This window comes from Schistocerca americana, chromosome 4 (assembly GCF_021461395.2).
Source record: "Schistocerca americana isolate TAMUIC-IGC-003095 chromosome 4, iqSchAmer2.1, whole genome shotgun sequence".
Taxonomy (NCBI): Eukaryota; Metazoa; Arthropoda; class Insecta; order Orthoptera; family Acrididae; genus Schistocerca; species Schistocerca americana.
In genome coordinates, this window is record NC_060122.1 from 717,482,727 (window position 1) to 717,502,399 (window position 19,673).

Genomic DNA, 19,673 nt, shown 5'->3' on the forward strand with positions numbered 1-19,673 from the left:
TCAGCTTTCCTTAAAAAATTTTACTAAATAAATGAAATGAATAAAATCTTCAAACAAATAAAGAAAATAAAAAAAAATTGGAGGTAAAGGTAAAAACTCTGTCAAGATAAATATATCAACTTATCACAACAAAACCGTGGTAATGTCCCTCTGACTTAAACACACCCAAAAGACAATAACAAGTTAACAAAAAAAATATCAAAGAATAAAAAATCACCTCCCAAAAGAAATAAAGCTAACAATATACATACAAAAACCATTCTAATATATTCTACCAAAAAAAAGTAAAACCACCTGCACCGTATTCAATATTAAATCCTGAAACTAATTCAGACTCTCCTTCAGCAACATGAAAGGGAGTTTGAATATTTTCAGGTAAGCAAGAAGCAAAGTAAGCCAAGGCTAAAGGAAAAGGAATAACAATAAATCAACAATAAATTTGATAACTCATAAGATCAAATATATTAAAACTACTAATTAAATTAACTAAAGATATTAAAATCAAAGCTAATCTTACCTCATACAAATAGTCTCAGGAAAGGAGCATACAAAATGTAATAGAGAATAATTTGAATTTGAAGATCAGCCAGCAATTATTGCAGTATAAACACCTAATCTAGTACAATACAAGAAATAAAAACCTTTAATAAAAGGGGCATATTCAAATTAAATAAGAAAAAATTCACCAAAACTGCTCAGAAATTATTAAATTGGCAACAGAGGAAAAATAATAAAGCAAATAATTAGATATATTAGTAATTGGTGGCCACAAATAACTAAAAGAAAAAAAAATCAAAACAAATATAAATAAATCATAAAGTATCTACACTACTTGTAGAAAAAATCTACGTAAATGAATTCTAAATTAAACACATTAATCTCTCAAAATAGTAATCAATCAGTATCAGTCAATAATATGAAAAATATTTTATCCACATTGTCCTTTCATACTAATGTTGATAAATAATCTTAAGGTAGAAACCAACCTGACTCACACCAGTCTGAAGTCAGATCATGTAAGTATTTAAAGGCCAAACTGATTTTTCTTAATCCAAAATCAAGGTTGCAATCTGCTTTGTCAATATGTGCTCTCAAAAACAATCTGTTATTCCTAAGGTAACATAATCTTATGGTCATAACTTATGATCATGATAACAAACGTAAATTAAAAATTTAATAATAAAGAGACTATTTATTCTTCATGTCACTCCAACAATACATTATCAGCAAATATAGAAAGATGAACAAAAACTATATAAAAATAAAAAGTTTAGCCCTATAGGAGCGACTCATCCTAACAATAACTTTAAGCCTTTTGACTTAAAAGCTAAATTCAAAAATTCGTTAAGAGACATCTGGTTTCCTGTCAAGCCATTAATAAAATACCTAAAATAATTATAAAATCAAATTCTAAAAAAAATGAACTAATTGTAATCTTAAAGATAGCTGCTATAAAGTCTACTATTATATTCTAAAATAAGTCTATTATAGGTAAATAATTTAAAAGCTTGACCCTTAAAGAATAAATAAGTTAACATTTATATTTTAATAATTAAGTAAAATTATATTAACTTCTAAAAATTAAAATTTTTCTTAAGAAACTAGAGCCTAAAAAACTAGAAATTGTGGGCCTATCTCATCTACTATCATCATCAATCATTTCAAGTGATAATGCTACTATCATGTGTTTCCATGTTAATTGAAAAATGTAATTGGTCATTGTCACTGTTACCAACATTTTCTGTTTTCGTAATTTTGTGTTTTGGTGAGGTGAAAAGTGTCTTACTACGTTATTTGTGGAAAATACTTGTTGTAGTTATGTGTACATCACAACACCTCAGCATGATGAGGAGTATGGAAGTACTTGCCACATGAAAACATGACAAGCTACCTGTAGTAATTAACACACAACTGATCCAGAAAATTCATGCACACCAAATGTGAAGAATAAATAAAACTGAAAACCCACTGATGATGGCACAGTGGTGCCAAAAAATGTTTGGTTACTAAGAAAAAAACGGTGTTTTGCATAACTGACAGACCTCACATCCAACAATTTTCTGTTTTGCTTTCATTTGTTGCCATGTCCATGCCGGCGACATTGTGTGCCTGGCTGTCTGGCGATGGACTGGCAACTGTGTGCCTATTTTGTGTACTTGTTTTTTGATGATTCTACAAAATAACAAAATAAATGATTACTTTTGAAAATGAATTACTCTGTTTGTAATGGCGGAGATACCACTACAAAACCTATTCAGTGGTGCTGCGCTACCTTGTATCAAAATACACTCTTCACGTAACTCAGTTGAATGCACATATTTCTGTCCCTAAAATTAATTTTATTTCCAAATGTCTACATATTTTATGGGAATTCTGGAATTTGGGAATTGGATTGGGAAAGATATTATGATCACTATTGGCAAAGATGTTAGTAGGCACAGTCATATGTGCGACGGATCGTGAATGTTCCTACCTTTCCGTCGACTTTTTCACTCCTTTTGGAGTGAATTCTCCAATTAATTATGTTTAATTTCCATCCTTGTTGCGATACTATATTATCCAATTTGTAAAACAGGGAAAGACAACAATTAGAGCAACAGAAAATTTACAGAATTATGTAATTATTTTAAATTACTACAAATGTGCTAACTCTCTCCCAATGGCAACATTAATTAACCGTTCATTATATTGTCATACTGTGACCTATATTATGCTGCAGGCCTTATAATGCTGAAATTAGCCTTGATTCAATAATAACATGTTAATAGTTTCTTGATCTACATTGGCCTCCTATTAATAAGTACACTGCACAAACAGTTTGTGTAATAAAAATACAGTTCACTGTCTACAGCTTTTACCTGTTCAAGCTTGTTTGAAATATCAAGACACTGATAAAAATTCCAAGTGCACTCATCACATGTTGATGCTGGTAATCGGGCTCCAGATCTGAAGGTTCTTGTAGGATGTAACAACCTTGTCAGCAGTATCCATGTAGTAGAAAGGGTATTCTGCCTTATGGCAGGTCTTATCATGGGTTAAGCCTCTTCCACTTTTGTCTGTCCATAGCCAGTCTTTTCATTTCTGAATATTTGCCTCCTGTGATATTGTCCAGCATTCAATATCTTCTTTTTCCTCTTCCCCTTTTTCCCTCCACCATTCCTTCTATTCCTTCCTTCAACAAACAGTCCCTCCTCAAACAGTGTCCAATTCAGTTCCGTTTTCTCTTTCTGATGGCTTTCAACATGTTTCTTTCTTCTCCAACTCTTATTAATACTTCTTCATTCCTTACTCAGTCTTCCCATTTCACTTTTTCCATTGTTCTCCATATCGACATCTCTAGTGTCTCCAGTTTTCTTTCATCTCCCTTCCTCAATGTACAGGTCTCCACACCATATAGTGCAACACTCCAGATATTTGGAAAGTCTTTTCCTCAGATCTTTGTTTAGTGGTCCACAAAGTAATTTCTGTTTCCTCTTGAATCTTTCTTTTGCCATTGCAATTCTTTTCCTAATTTCTGTTGAGCAATACATATCACCCATAATTACACTTCCCAATTAATTGAAGTTATTGACTTGCTTTATTTCCTCTGCTCCTATTTTCATACGGCATTTTCTCCCCTTTTCTCCAATTACCATGCTTTTCGTTTTCTTCTTGTTAATCTTCATTCCATATTCTTCTAATTTTGTGTTTAGATCATCTAACATTTGTTCCATGTCTGTTGCACTCTCTGCCATCACAACCATGTTGTCTGTAAATCTTATACATTCCACCCTCCGACCGATCTATACAAACTCCTCTCCTTCCATCAAAAGTTTCACTAATAATTTCCTCCAAATATATATTGAACAGTGTTGGTGATGAACAACAACCTTGCCTTACACCTCTTCCCAGTTTAGTTTCTTCACTGATCATACCTCCTATTCTTATTCTTGCTCTCTGGTTCAAATACAAATTTCTAATTAGCTGTCTTTCCCTCCAGTTAACTCCCATGTTTCCCTAGGATTTCCATCAGTATCCATGCACAATGTGTTAAAAAAAAAGTGTCGAATACTCAGATAGATGGTAGTACTCATAAAAAAATTTAAAAAATCCAATAAAAATTGGTCCAGAAACCCACACTTTCTGAGATAGACATGTGATTTTTAGGAAGGGCTGTGTGACACTGAGTTGCAGATATTAGCACTGTAATTGCATTGGCACTCCATCAAAGTGTCAGCAGGTTATTATGATGTCTTACTCACAGTACTTTACCTGTCATTAGGTGGTCTGCAGTCAATTGTGTGTTTCAAGTTGTGTTGTAAGCTATGTTAGTTTTTGTCATGTTTTTGCGACTTATTGTAAAGTACTGTCATTATGCTGTTTGTATTTACAAATGGTGTAGTACATTTATATTTTCTCTCTTTCACTACTTGTTAACAGTGGAAGCCTATTACACTACAAGTGAAATGGTGAATATGATAGTCTACTATGGTTTAGCAAATGAAAGTAGCCAGTGAGCCCAAGCCCTCTACCTGAAAAATATCCATAGTGCAGAGTGTTCTTTGATAAGCTGTTTGACAGACTTTTCCAGCATCTGAGGGACACAAGTACCCTTGCTTCTCAGGAGACTGCCAGTGGAAGGCCCTCACAGTCTGAGCACCAGACATGGAAGAGCATGTGCTACCTCCTGTGGAAGATACACCTGGGACCATTGTGCAGTGATTAGCAGCAGCAGAAGGCATGTCTAACTCTCTTATCTGGGGGGAGGGGGTACTTTATGAACAGTTGCTCTACCCACATCACCTACAGTGCATTCAGGCACTATGGACACAGGGTCATCATGGGAGATGGTAGTTCTGTCAGTGGCTGTTGCAGAAGTGTGCCACAGATCCACAATTCATATCCAAGATTTCATTTACCAATGAGGCAGGGTTCACAAGAGATGGTGCTGTGAATTTTCATAACCAGCATGTATGGGCAGATGTAAATCTCCAAGCAATTCAGGAAAGAGGGCATCAACACTGATTCTCATCAACATACAGGCTGGCATACTTGGCAATAGATTACTAGGGTTACCTGAAAAGTTAATTTGGGGTACATTGTCTGGACTTTCTCATTAAGTATTGTCTACTTTGCTAGAGGATGTGCTATTGCAGCAATGAATACAGGTATGGTTCATGCATGATGGCACACCAGCACACTTTCCTCACAATGTGCGCAAACATCTGATGCAGACATTTCAGGACATCTGGATTGCTCAGGGATCCCACACTTCTTGGCCTGTTCATTCCCCAGACCTCAGTCCCCTAGACTTTTTGTTATGCGAACACTTGAAGTTCTAGCTCTCAACTCTAACTGCTGACTGACATATTACATAAAGTGCATGCACAGAAAAACACAACACTAAATATTCAAGATGCATCATCAGAAGGCAAATTTTAAATTGTAACTACTTGAGATGGCTTAACTAGCTGTAGCTGAATCAGTGTAATGACCAATATGCAGTAATGCTAAAAATAATCTTGTAAAAAAAGTCAAAAGATGGCAGTTATCTGAGCTGTTTGAGTATAGGATCTTCACAAAGTGGATCTCTTCTAACTTGGTATATTTCAAAAGGCAATCTCCTTACTGTCCTGTGTTTTGAAATTTCTGTCATTGATTTTGATGTTCATATGTAATTTAATTTTCAATTTTTAGATTGTCTTTATCATGCCCATCGCACGGGAAAAATGGTTGGGCTTTCAGTACTCAACATTGACCAGATAATTCTAGAAGCAGCAGCTTATGGCTTTCATCCAAATGAAGTACAAGTGCGTGAAGCCATCATCGCTAATTATGATTTATATGAAGAGTATTTTCAGATCAGTGATGAAAAACTTCATAGGAACTTGGAAGAAGAGCAACAAGGTATGTATGTTAATCAGTAAAATGATTCATAGTGATTTAATTGGTGTCTATGCTTAGTTGTTGCCTTGGATGCAGCAATAAAATACTTTGTTTCCCTCTTGCTCTCTGCTTTCCAGAAGAAAAAGTGAGGCTGTAACATCTACTTTCCTTGAATATATACTGTAGCACCTCTTGACCATACAATCTATGTATTGTCCACAACATATAAAATATCGGTTTGATAACCGTAAACATCAAATTAGAATATCCAACAATAAACCTCTCCAGATCTCCTGAAAATAGACGTTGACTGTGGATATTATATCACAGACACAGTCCCTTTGATTGTTCTGTGATGTCACTAAACCTGCCCGAAGATGTAAACAACCATGCATGAGCAGCGCCTATTAGACACAGGGAGTCCGACAGCTGATCAGTTCCAGTCATTTCACCAGGAAGGAAGTACACAGCTCGTGTTGTCTGTTGTTCAACCATGCCTAGACGGTCAATACTGCAGTTTGATGGTGTCCGCATTGTTACTTTGTGCCAGGAAGGGCTCTCAGCAAGGGAAGTTACCAGGTGTCTCAGAATGAACCAAAGCAATGTTGTTTGGACATGGAGGAGATACAGTGAGAGAGGAACTGTTGATGACATGCCTTGCTCAGGCTGCCCAAGGGCTACTACTGCAGTGGATGACCACTACCTCCAGATTATGGCTCAGTCAAACCCTGACAGCATTGCCACCATGCTGAATATTGCCACCACACTGAATAGTGATTTTTGTGCAGCAACAGGACGTTGTGTTATGACTCAAGCTGTGTGCTATAGGCTGCATGATGCGCAACTTCACTCCCGACGTCCATGGTGAGGTCCATCTTTGCAACCACGACACCATGCAGTGCAGTACAGATGGGCCCAACAACATGCCAAATGGACCACTCAGGATAGACAACACATTCTCTTCACCAATGAGTGTCACATATGCCTTCAACCGGATATTCGTCGGAGATGTGTTTGGAAGCACATTGTCCAGTGAGTGCAGCAAGGTGGAGGTTCCTTACTGTTTTCGAGTGGAATTATGTGGGGCTGAAGTATGCCACTGGTGGCCATGGAAGCCATCGCAATGTATGTATGATATTGAATGCCATCCTATGACCGATAGTGCAACCATATCCAAAGCATACTGGTGAGGCATTCATCTGCATGGATGACAACTTGTGCCTTCATTGTGTACATCTTGGGAATGACTTCCTTCAGGATAATGACATCACTCAACTAGAGTGGCCAGCATGTTCTCCAGACATGAACCCTTATGAACATGCCTGGGATAGATTGAAAAGGGCTGTTTATGGATGACATGACCCACCAGCCACTTTGAGGGATCTACACCAAATCGCCATTGAGGAGTGGGACAATCTGTACCAACAGTGCCTTGATGAACTTATGGATACTATGCCACGATGAATACAGGCATGCGTCAATGCAAGAAGACATGGTATCGGGTATTAGAGGTACCGGTGTGTACAGCAATTTGGACCACCACCTCTGAAGGTCTCCCTGTATGGTGGTACAATATGCAATGTGTGGTTTCCATGAGCAATAAAAAGGGTAGAAATGATGTTTATGTTGATCACTATTCCAATTTTCTGTACAGGTTCTGGAACTATCAGAACCATGGTGATGCAAAACTTTTTTTGAAGTGTGTGTATATTATAAAATTGCTGTAGATAGCTATGTTCCACATCTCCTGTTGCTTTTAGTCTACCTTTATATACCACTTATATCTGTAAAGTACTGTGGTGGTAAGACCCACCTCCCATTAGAGTGGTGGTGAGAGTGAAAACTGGATGACAGAGGAGATTGACAGAAAGAAGCTGGAGGTGGAGATGGACAGGGTGAAGGAAAGAAGGAGATGGGCAGAGAGAGGGGGAGAAAGTCATGGAAAGTCAGAGAAGTGAGGTGGAGATGGACAGAGAGAGGGGAGCAGGGTGAGATGGAGATGGAGAGGAGGTGGAGATGATGGACAGAGTGGGGAGGAACAGGTGGATAGAGTGAGGGGAGGGGAAAATATCTACAGTGAGAGGGGAAAGGGAGCGGGTGTGAAGGAGGATATGGACACAGAGAGGATGGAGGAGGTGACAGAGAGAGAGGAGGTGGAGGAGACGGACAGAGAGAAGGGGTAGGAGAAGATGAAGAAAAGTGGGAGAAGAAGGTGCACAGAGAGAGGGGGAAGAAGAGACGTCTGCAGTGTATGTCATGTATGTATATGTGCGTAAAGTGACAGGTAAAAAAATGGTAGATGTAAATATAAACTTGTGTATATATGTGTGTATGTTCCACATCTCCACCTTAACAACTGGATCAGTTTCAACCAAACTTGTACACATATGATGTACTATCTGGAAAGGCACATTGTTTGAGTAAGACTCATCTACTACCATTCATAGGTGTGTGTGTGTGTGTGTGTGTGTGTGTGTGTGTGTGTGTGTGTGTTTGTGTGTGTATGTATGAATACGAGAGAAGAAAAGTTGCTACTCACCATATAGCGGAGATGCTGAGCCACAATAGGCACAATAAAAAGATTCACACATCTTTGCTCTGGCGGAGGTGCGGTAGTCAAAGTACCATTACATTGTGAGCCGTTAGTGAGTCCGTTGTCCGAGGGCACGACCTGTGGCAGCACGGTCGTGGGTGAAACACTTGGCACGAGTGAACTGTTTTTGTTGTCAGTGGTGGTCGTATGGCACTGCGCAGGAGCAGAAGTTGCATAGTTTGAGGTGCTGTCCACGAGGGGTGGGATAGGAGCCGTCAGTTTGGGAAAACGTGACGCTCATCGCGCTTGCGCACTTGTGTCTGGCGAGTGTCAAATGCTGCCATGTTAGGAAGGTGTGGCCCTGCGGAACTGTCAGTACACGTTATGGCAGTCTTGATACCACAGTTGTGAGGGGTAGCGGGAGGTAAACAAACAGAGGCTCGATTGCTGGGATTGCAAGCAGATTCGGTGCACTTACTGACCTTGCTTTGTCCTTGCTGTAGTGTATGTAATTGCTTTGCTGCATTGGAGAGCTGGAGCTGTGTTTCATGGAGCCAGAGGGATAGCTCAAAGTTTTTGTTGCATAGGCATACGATGTGTTCCAGCTCAACCAAGCTCGACAAGGCACTCGTGCGTTTTTTCTTGTAACATCGTCGACAGAGACAAGCATGTACGGATGAGATGAGCTCGGACTGATGTGTGATGGGGTGGGGGGGTTGCTCTATAGAGCACAGGGGAAGTGAGTCTTGGACGGATGATGAAACATGGTGTTTCACACTAGGTCCAGTGAAAGTTTGTGGTGCCGCAAGAAGTCAATGCCTAGTATAGGTTTGTCAATTTCACACACTAAAAAAGTCCACTCGAGTTTGCAGTTTGTGGAGAGTGAGACGACGTGGGAAGTTGAACCCGAGCATTGTAGTTTAATTGAATTCAGGGCTTACAGTGAAGTATGATGAGTGCAGATGTTTGATGACGCTAAGGACGTAGGCAGCAGTGAAACATCAGCGCCTGTGTCCAATAGGAAATGGTATCTCCATGAAATGTCTTTAATGTAAAGTTGTCTGCAATTATCTGGTCGTTCCTGGACACAATAGAGCACTGGGGGGTGCCTGTCATGTTGTGCGCAGGAGGCGGCACCTGGACCTAACTGTGATTGGCGTTTGGGAAGTAGCAGGGTGGTCTGCAGTTCCGTGCTGCCTCAACAAACCGTGTGTGGAAGTAACAGTATGGGTGGTGCGGTTGCATTTTCTGTGGAAAGATCGTTGCCAGTGGCAGTGGCCGAGGTTTGGTGGCCACAGCAGGTTTGGTTGCAGGAGGGGGCATGACTGTGGGTGGAGCCGGTGACATCCCAGTTGCTTGTTTATTACTTCCCGGAGCGAGCAGAATGGTCGGCACAGTACGGCCCCAGCCGCGTCCGGCCTCAGGGCAATGAGCCTGAACCTGAGACTTGTCAGGTAGGCAGTGCCTGGCGGAATAGAGCAGTGATGCATCGTGTAGCTTGTCAGCAATTGTCATTCTTTGCTCGACAGGTTCGAGAACCTTTGAGCCAGAGCAAAGAGGATGTGACCAGATGGCGTGGAGAGCTGTGTCAGAGAATAGATCGGCACTGATCAGGGCACATAGCCATCTCCAGAGCTGGGAAGGTTTGTCGTTGCCTAGTTGCTCAACGTGGAGCACTTGCCGTATTGCTGCCTCAGTTGAGTGTGCAAGCCAATGTAGAACTATCTGTTTGGCTAGAGTGTACTGGGTAGATGAGTCCGGGGCATCGACCTGATCAGCAATCAAGTCCTCCTGGTCGTGCAGGTGGGTGATGATGCACAGAAACCTAGTTGACTCATTGAGTTTGTAATGGTCGAACACTTTGTCCACAATCTTGAACCAGGTTGTTGCTCGTCAGGATTAAATGGTAGCAGCATCACTAAGCATTGCAGAATGTTCAGAAGAACAGGTTGAGTTGAGTTCGTCAGGGCACTGCCTGAATCGAGCTGTTGTTGCTGCAGTATTCTCCCTTCAGGGGATGTGGCAATGATGGCTGTTCGGGTGGCAGCGTGAAGGTGACACGTTGTGGTTGAGCGCGATCCATCGTGACATGGAAGGCTGATGCAGGTGAGACACTGTAATGTGTCGATTGCGGTTGCACAAGCTCAACACGTTGCAGGTATGTTCGGACTGATGCATCGCGGAAGACCGACATGGATGAGGCATTGTGATGTGCTGAGAACAGCAGTGGAAGCTTGACTGGAGCCGGCATGGGAGTGACAGGTGAGAAAATGTTCAAAGTTTGGGAATGCGTGTTAGTCCGCAGAAAGCTCGACATATGATCAGAGCCGGAGCCACCTGCGTTGCAGAATTGCAGGCTGTCCAGAAGCACAGTGTGGGAAATGATGCCGAGTGTGGGATGGAATGTGTGAATGTTCACTGTTCATAGTCACTCCGCTCAAAATGGTGTGCGGATAAGGTGAATGTTGTGGCACAAAACACTGAGGCATAGCAGTGGGACGGAGGTGGAGGTCAGGCACCGATAACAAGTTATTGTTCCTGTTGCAGGCCGAGGTATTGAAGTAGGAAGGCATGTGCTGATGCTGAAGCAAGGCAGGCGTGGGCATGGTCAGATGCTGAGTAGGTACACCTGTGAACGAAGCAGTTCTGGCTACGTGGCAGGTATCCGCGTGGTACTGCATGGATTGCGGCATGGCAAATCATTGTGCTGGCGGTAGTAGGTTGTCTGATGAAGCATTTGAAGAAATTGGCATTGGTCCCACACTGCATGGAGATTGGTAAGAGGTAACTGCACAGTCGATGAGGGAGGGCACATGTGGCGGGAACAAAGGCGTTTGATAGCCGTAGTCATGCGCATTCCTAACCTCACTTATTATTGCAGGCTCGAAAATGTTTGGCAAAGGTCCAACAGTAGCCCAGAGAATAAAAAAGCAAATGGGGCATAAGATATATTTTGGCAATTTCTTTTCTTCATACAAGCTTCATACCATGGCATGGGCGGAGTTGATCTTTTTGATCAATTGATGTCATACTACAGAAGTTTTATGAAGTCAAAGAAATGGACACTCAGAGCTATTTTCCATGCTGTAGATTTTGCTGTGGTACAGAGCTGACTCACATACAGGAAAAATGCCAATGCAGTTGGTCTACCAACGAAGAAAATAATGGATCTCCTACACTTCTGTATGAAACTGGCTGATGTTCTAGTGTTAAGTGGCATGGACACCTCGAATATAAAACGAGGCCGACCATCTGCCACACCTACAGATCACCTGTTCAAAGATGACGAGGAGAAACTAGGCCTCCTGAAGAGATTCAGTATGATGGAACACAACACTTGCCTCTTCATGAAAGTGGTGCACTGCCTACCAGGTGCAAATTTCCTGGATGCAAGGGACGTTCACGAATAAAATGTGAAAAATGTAACGTACATCTTTGTTTGCCAAAGGAAGAAAAACTGTTTCTGTTCATTTCATGTCAATTAGAACCACATAATGAACATAATTTCTGACTCATTTCATTTTTAATTAAAACTATGGTGAATTTTGCATGTATTTTGTGTGTAACTGATTTCAAATTTATGTGTAATGTTTAAATAAATTAGTTTTGTCTTCTATGTTTTCAGTTTTGATTGAGACCCAGTGTACACAAATGTGTACAAAATTTTTTTTGAAAATGGTAACATATCTTTTTATAAATGTTGCTTCTAAAATCATTAAAAAATCATCCAAGTCCATTACAGTATTTAAAAACAATTTTCTTCCTCCAGAAAAAATTCGGGTCTGAAAGGGTTAAGACTGAGGGCCAACCTTTCTCTTTTATAGGAATACAGATTATACTCATGCATGTTAATGGCAATTAGGCAAAAAATGAAAATAAAATGAATTTATGGAGGCAGATGGCAAAAAAAGAGAGGAAGTAAAGAGATCCCAGCTTGCTTTAGCACAATTTGGCAGTTGAATATGAATGCAGGAAATGAAGGGGCTCATTAGTAATATCATCATATTGAGTCACTATCAAAAACAAGTGTAGGATCAGTGTACTTTGTCCCTGAAATTGATTAAAAGCTATTTTATGCCATATCTGCCAATTATATCATGAAAGAAAGTATTACACTACTCAAATGACCACATAAACTTTATTTTGATGTCATTAATCTCAAACTTTCAAAAAGACAAAAAACCCAATGAAACTCTTCATTTCTGATGGATAAACTCCACATACCAAAGTCCATTTAGAAAAACTACATGTTTATTTTTGAATCTGGATTTTGGAATGTTATCTGACATGACTTGTTTATATTTTTAGTTATCTTATATGTATTTGCACTCTTTGGACTGCATGCAATCCTCAGGGCATGTTTTAAATGACTGAACAACTAATTACAGCATTTACTTTTCAAGTAGCTAATTTTTCAGTGCAGAGATTCACAGAGGTAAGTTGAAAGAATCAGTGTGAAATTAAATAATGCACAGACTCATAAATTTTTATAATTGCTAGGTAAGCATTCCTGCTTCTCTTAATGTCCTATAAATTGAGTTTTAAATTATGTGCCTTGCTGAAGATCAGTTATTTATTAAATGAGTTTTATGAAACCCGAACTGGTGAATAATTTGAGCTCATAATGTTCAACATGCCAAAGGTTCTCTGTGCAAATGGAACAGCTATGAATATTTCAGACATTGGGAACTCTGTTTCTTATTTCTTCCAAATGTTCTTTCAGATAGGGTGTCATGTCTTGGTAAACATTTTTAGTGATAGTTAACTCTAATAAGAGTATAATAACAAGTGGAAAATTAGAAAAATCTAAAAGCCTCATTTATTAGAAAATATTGTGAAAAAATTACATTATGAGTCATTTATTCTATAATTTGTTGGAGTAATATATTTAACTTTGTCACTACAGACACTCATTATCATTAAAATAGCAGTAGCTATAAAGGTGAGGTGCAGCAAGTGTGAAATTTGCATGAAGTGTACCACAGACTTGGAGATACAAATGAGTTTCATTTCAGTGCAACCACACAAAGTAGATAGTAGTAACAGCATCTAAATTCTTTGTATAAGGATATGTTATACAATAGTGGACAGCTCGGCGACATCTGGAGTGCCAAAGACTGTTAGTATGTTGATTATTGTTGTGACTTTCCTATACACAGCACAGACAGGTGTGCTGACAGTGTTGCATCTAGTAACAACATCAAACACAAGAGTGACGTGTCATTTTTTCAGATGAGTTGCTGTTATGTGTATAAGTTCACAAAGAATGAATCTGTGTGGAGGCTCCTAGGAGAAAGAGAGTTGACAGATGCCATTCATCATACTTGTATGTACCTAGCACGGTGAATGACATTATTGGGTGCCCCTGAGTGCAAAAACGATCATCTTTTGTGCACATACTGAGACGAAACATTTGGATTTCCAAGGGTGTTATTTTATTTTTTATGACAGTAACAATAAAAATGGCAGTAACAGAACAATAACTTTCTCCAGAATGTAGGCCAAAATATATTTCTTAATTTGAAATACATAAATAAAACACTTGGTATATAAACTATTTTGGCAGGTTCATTGAAAATGTTCAAAAAATAAAAAAGATTCATTAACTTATTATAATTGTAGATCTGATGATTCCTGTTCACTCTTTGATAATGTCTTTTGCAGTTTTACTGAGATTTTCTTTGTGCCATTTAGAAACACCCTCATACATGACATCCTTTCAGATAACTTTCCAGTTATCAGGAGTTTCTTTAGGTATTTGAAGAAATCAGTCCAAATCTTTTAACATATTGTAATATCTTTTCCATGTAAATGTTCACACTGCTGTGAAGATACTACCATCGGAATGTTGCATCAGTTGTTCACTTTATATAAAACAAAAATAAGAAGAGAGTTACGAGAATATATTTCACCTAACTTGTAATACACAAATAAATATATTTGAGTAACTATCAAGTGATGTTAACATAATATTATATCAATTCATTTCCCATATAATCACTTAGATGGGACGTACAACAGTGTGAAACTCCAGAATCTTGTCACACTACAATAGTCACTAATCTGGAGCCCTGCATTTACTTTTCTTCTGTGTAAAGGCTGGTGGCTGTGCTCCAGCTTCAGTGTCCCTTTGATATTTTCTTTCAGCGAGAAAATGTAACACAACATTTCCTGTCCAATCTTGATGCAGAAGACACTCAAATACTGCCATGCCATCATGATCTCCAGATCTTTCACCCACTGAAACCATTTGACCTTGGCTTGTTGCCAGAGTAGCAAGCCATCTTTCATTGACCACAGTGATTGATCTGGCACAAAGTTGGATTGGTGGTAACTGACTCAGCTATATCACCCAATATCAGTTTGACTTAGTGACCGGTGGGGTTAGAGCCATTGCTTCTGCCTGATGCAGCAACTCTATGTTCTGAATTTTCCCCAAAATCACATATAAATTTAATCATACTGTCTTCCTATTACAGTGTACTCTGATCAGCCAAAAAATTGTGATAACTGACCCACTATCAATATAAACCTTGTAGTGCCTCGAGAATTTCAACGCAAATTCTAGAGACCCTTGGCTTGCCACGGCTTCAACACCCAATTTTTTATATATGAATGTGAGAAACGGAACTGTGTCTACTGTGCCATGATCATGTGTGTGCAGGACTGGCATGTATCAGATGGTTGATCGGCACGAGCAGGTAGCTGCAGCACTCGCCTCAGAAGTTACATGCCCAGCACAAGGAGGAAGCATGACATACTCCATGATGGTGCAACATCACTCATTATTAGGAACAGTTAGATGTTGTTGAAAGAAAAAGAAAAGACACTTATCTGAATTGTTCACGTGAGAAGAGGAATGGTTATTAAACCAACTTTCCATAAATGTTATTGAGTGAGGCTCTTGAAGTTATATATTTTAGTGAACACAAAGTAACTAATTGCATTTTGAGTTGATTTCATCAATAATCGACGAGTACATTGACAGTAAATTTTGTATACGTGATCATCAGATTACTGAAAATAAGAAGATATTATTTTTGCCACACATCTGAGAAACTACCAGCATGTGGTGACCAAATTGATCAGGACTTAAAAAGGAGGAGTTTTTTGGAGAAAATTGAAATAAGAAAAAGTTGAGAGTTGCCATAGCAACACATAATAACAAGACAAAGAAATTGGTCTCCAGAATTTGATTAAGAAGATTTGGGTGTGGGAAGGAAACAATTCTCACACACGCAGAAACCAGCCGACGTCAACACAGTAACCAGCCAGCGACATTGACGCAGTAACCAGTCGATACCACTGGAATAACCAGTCACCAAAGCCGACGTAGTAACCTGCCTCCGTTGCTGACTGCAATGGCTGCCATTTGAGTTGCTGACTCACATCCACTCGCTGATGTCGACACTGCGACCAACGTTCGACACTGCCGATACCTGTGCAATTCACTGATGCCGATTCTACAAAACTCTATCCCAGGTGAGCTAAAGGCAATAACTATTTGAATGTAAAATAGTGTGGTCATTATTCTCAGAGGTGAATTTTTTTAATGATCACAAAGTCAAAAAATATAAAAACTATGGAGCAGGAACAACAACCTACAGAAACTGTAGAACCAGCCATCGCCATAATGGTGAATAAGGACATGCCAGATTTGTCTGAAGCAATAAATTTAATCAAGGCCCAGAGTATACCATTAAATGCTAGATTAGATGCAGATTCAGCTTCTTCAAGACAAGAAATAAGTGATCAAAGTATTTCTTTAATTCAGAAACTCAGTGTTACTTTAAGAAAGGAATTGGATGAAACCTTAAAAGCTCAGGGTCTTTAGTTAGATTCAGGAAATACACAATTGAACATCAAATTAGATGCTCGGAGTGAGATTCTAAGTAGCCAAAGGGAAATCTTAAACCATCAAGCAACAAATGTATGTCTGTTAAAGACTGAATTGGACACTCTGAATAATAAAGTCGAGAATCTGAAGGTAGATTTAAAGAGTGAACTATCCAGTTCTTTAAATACTTATGTCAATTAACTATTTACTAAATTTAACCAAAGACAGGAGGAGCGATTTCAGAATTTTAGAAAGAAATGAGAATTTGATGCCAAATGTAATAGTAAAGAACCCAAGCTTAATGAAAGATTAGAATCTTGTGAAAATGTATGTAAGATTATATTTAATTCCGTAAGACAGGAAATGAATATTTTGAAAGAGAACACACATCGACGTAAGGATGTAATATTGACTATTCAATTGAAAATTCCACGTGTTAGTATATGAGCTGTTACTACATGAGCTGTCAGTCCGCATGTAAATAATGAAGGACGGAATGTCAGGGAGGAAATAGTCAACTTTGACATTATAAATGTAAGCAGTCTGGCGGAACATTTTGAGCTAATTATAGATTGAGCAGTTACTGAGAGTATAATCTCTGGAAACATTGCGACTGTTGCTTTTTCCAAACCTAGCTATACTGACAAGGCTATGGACAGAGAATTCAAACTTGTCCATGACAAAGTAGAAAATAGAATAATGTTACCTACTGTTGTGTTCCCTAGTAAAGTAGTGATTATTTTGTTGTGGGAAGACTTTCATACAAAATTTAATGAAAAGTACTGGTTTACATTTGCTCAAGTGAAGTTAATGTTACATCCATGGGATTCGGGTGGAGTCACATCTGTTCCCCAGGGACATTAAAAGTCTGTGCTAATGGGCGGAGTAACAACCGTTGGTTTCTGAGTTGTTTTCAGTGTTACTTCCACATTGGCTTTCCTACACCAAATTCCCTTCAAATCTTCAACTATTCTGTGATCTATTCATAACCTCTTAAAGTGTCCTATCATGTTAGTATTTAAGTGACTGAATATGACTACAAGATTGTGACCTAATTTAAGAGAATCACAAATAAACAGAATAGTCTATTATATTGAAGAATAATTTAATATGATGTGACTGATAAATTAAATATTTGATTATACTGTATAATTTTCTATTTTTATAGAATATCTTATACCTTTTGTGAGATGTGATGTGAATGGGGAGGGTTTATATAAATTTTGAAAGGGGTGGGTAGTGTAGGTGCAAACATGACTAACACTACATACTCATGCCCCACCTTTCAGACAACCCTCACAGACAGGTGTGACTGATATTTCACCATTTTCCTTTCCATAGGAGTTGCTAAGATCTTTCTTCTGGAACTTCAAAGGTGAAGGTGAGAATGTTCGTTCTGCAAGAGACATTTAACATCATACGTCCTACAGCTTCTCACTCAAGTGCCAGCGAGGTAGGGATGCTGGGGGAGGGGAGTGGGAAAGGTTTCCTGTCTTTGGGGCTACCTTCTTTCACTTCTTTGATCTTAGCAACCATTTCTATTTTTTTCGTTTCTTACTTCTCATCTGAGTACCAGTCTATCTTTCCCTCTATCCATATGCATACACTTCCATCATTGAAGTCCTTCTCAATTTCCATGGTTTTCTATAACCTTCAACTTATTTTACATGAGTAGGCCAAAGAATCAGGCTACATGTACCCACACATTGAAACACTAAGACGCAAACAGAAAAGATAATGTGAGAACCATCATGTGTTGTAAGGGGGAATATTGCGCACATAATGATGGGTTATTTGAGGTGACTGTTCCACATCACATACAGGTATGTACAGGGATAAATTTATATATGTAAGGACTAAGTATTAAATTAGTATGTGTGCATTGGAGAAGGAGATACACTTTGTGGTTCATTATGAACATGCTACATCGTATACTTAAGTGTACAGAAATATATTTGGACTGGATGTCAGTATGTGTACATGGGAGAAGAAAATATTCTTCATGGTTCATTATAAACAAGCTACACTGTATACTTAACGTTACAGGAATATATATGGACTGGATGTCAGTCTGACAACTATTCTCGTGAACTGTAGAGTAGTGGTACAAGTAGATATTTCCAGGTGTGGTGTCTATTGGAAATATCGGACTGGAAGAGTAATGGAGGATCTAAGGGGTTAAAGCAAGTGAGTGGGAGGGGTAATGTAGAGTTTTAATTTTTCTAGGAGGTATTTTATTATAGTGTACATAAAGATGTATACTAGAGTGATGAGCCATTGGGCCTAATCACAAAGGATAAAGGGGGGGGGGGGGGGTTGCACCCAGCTTTTAGTGAATGGAAAAAAGGCTAGATAGGCAGACCAAAGAGAGGCTGACCTATATTGTGTGGGCAGGGGCACCAAGAAAGGGATTGACCTGTACCATAGAATATAGGAAGAAGAAAGGGGCGTACCTACCAGAATGGCAGGAGAAAGGTTACCCATAGAGTCAACCCATAGGTAAGGGATAAGTACTGTTCCTAAGGGAAATTATAGTGGTAGAAATCACATATATGGTAGGAATTATTCTAGTAAGTTTGAATTCTTAGTGCCCCTAGCGTTATTAAGATTTATGGATGGTGGAAAGAACAGGCTCATAAATTTTCTCCAGAGTTCCTCCAGACCACAGAAAGCTGTATAGGATAGTACTAGTCCATACTTCAAAGGAAGGAGTAGCTTGAAGGATTAAAGGCAAAGGATAAAATGTTTAAGGGTCCATGACACTTGGAATTTATGAGTGGAATTGAAAGAGGGAGCTTACCTGTGAAGTTCAAGAGTTTATGAAAAATACGTATGTATGTAGAATTATGGAGTAACTGAATATCTCAAAGAAGTGGATTCTTATTAAGTATGATGTCAATGTACATATTGAATATGTATAAAATATCAAGTGTTCGAGCTAAGGGGAGGGATATGTAGTTCCTTGAGAATTTTGACATAAATTCTAGAGACCCTCGGCTTTCCACCATCTCGAACACCCAGTATTTTACATATGAGCAAGAGAAACAGAACTGTGTCTACTGCACCATGATTGTGTGTGTGCAGGACTGGCATCTATCGGGTGGTTGATTGCCATGGGCTGGTATCCGCAGCACTCACCTCAGAAGTTACATTCCCAGCACAAGGAGGAAGTGTGTTATACTCTGTGATGGTGCGATGTCACTCATTATTAGGAAGAGTTGAATGTTGTTGAAAGAAAAAGAAGACACATATCTGAATTATTCACTCACTTTCGTGAGGTCTCGATGGTCGAATAACTAGAACTTTGAAAGATTTATAGTACTGTATTTTTGGTAAAGAATATGTAATAGTATCTGATGGACCAGAAATTGTTGAGCTTATGAAAAATGATTTCTGTATGTGCAAACTGTTATGTGTTGTGAAAATATAGTGTGATTG

The 19,673-nt window shown here is 39.0% G+C and overlaps 1 pseudogene; it reads right to left on the reverse strand.

The window, feature by feature from the left end:
* Nucleotides 1-23: 23 nt before the first annotated feature.
* On the reverse strand, nt 24-2,317 carry LOC124613735 (annotated as a pseudogene).
* Nucleotides 2,318-19,673: the final 17,356 nt, after the last annotated feature.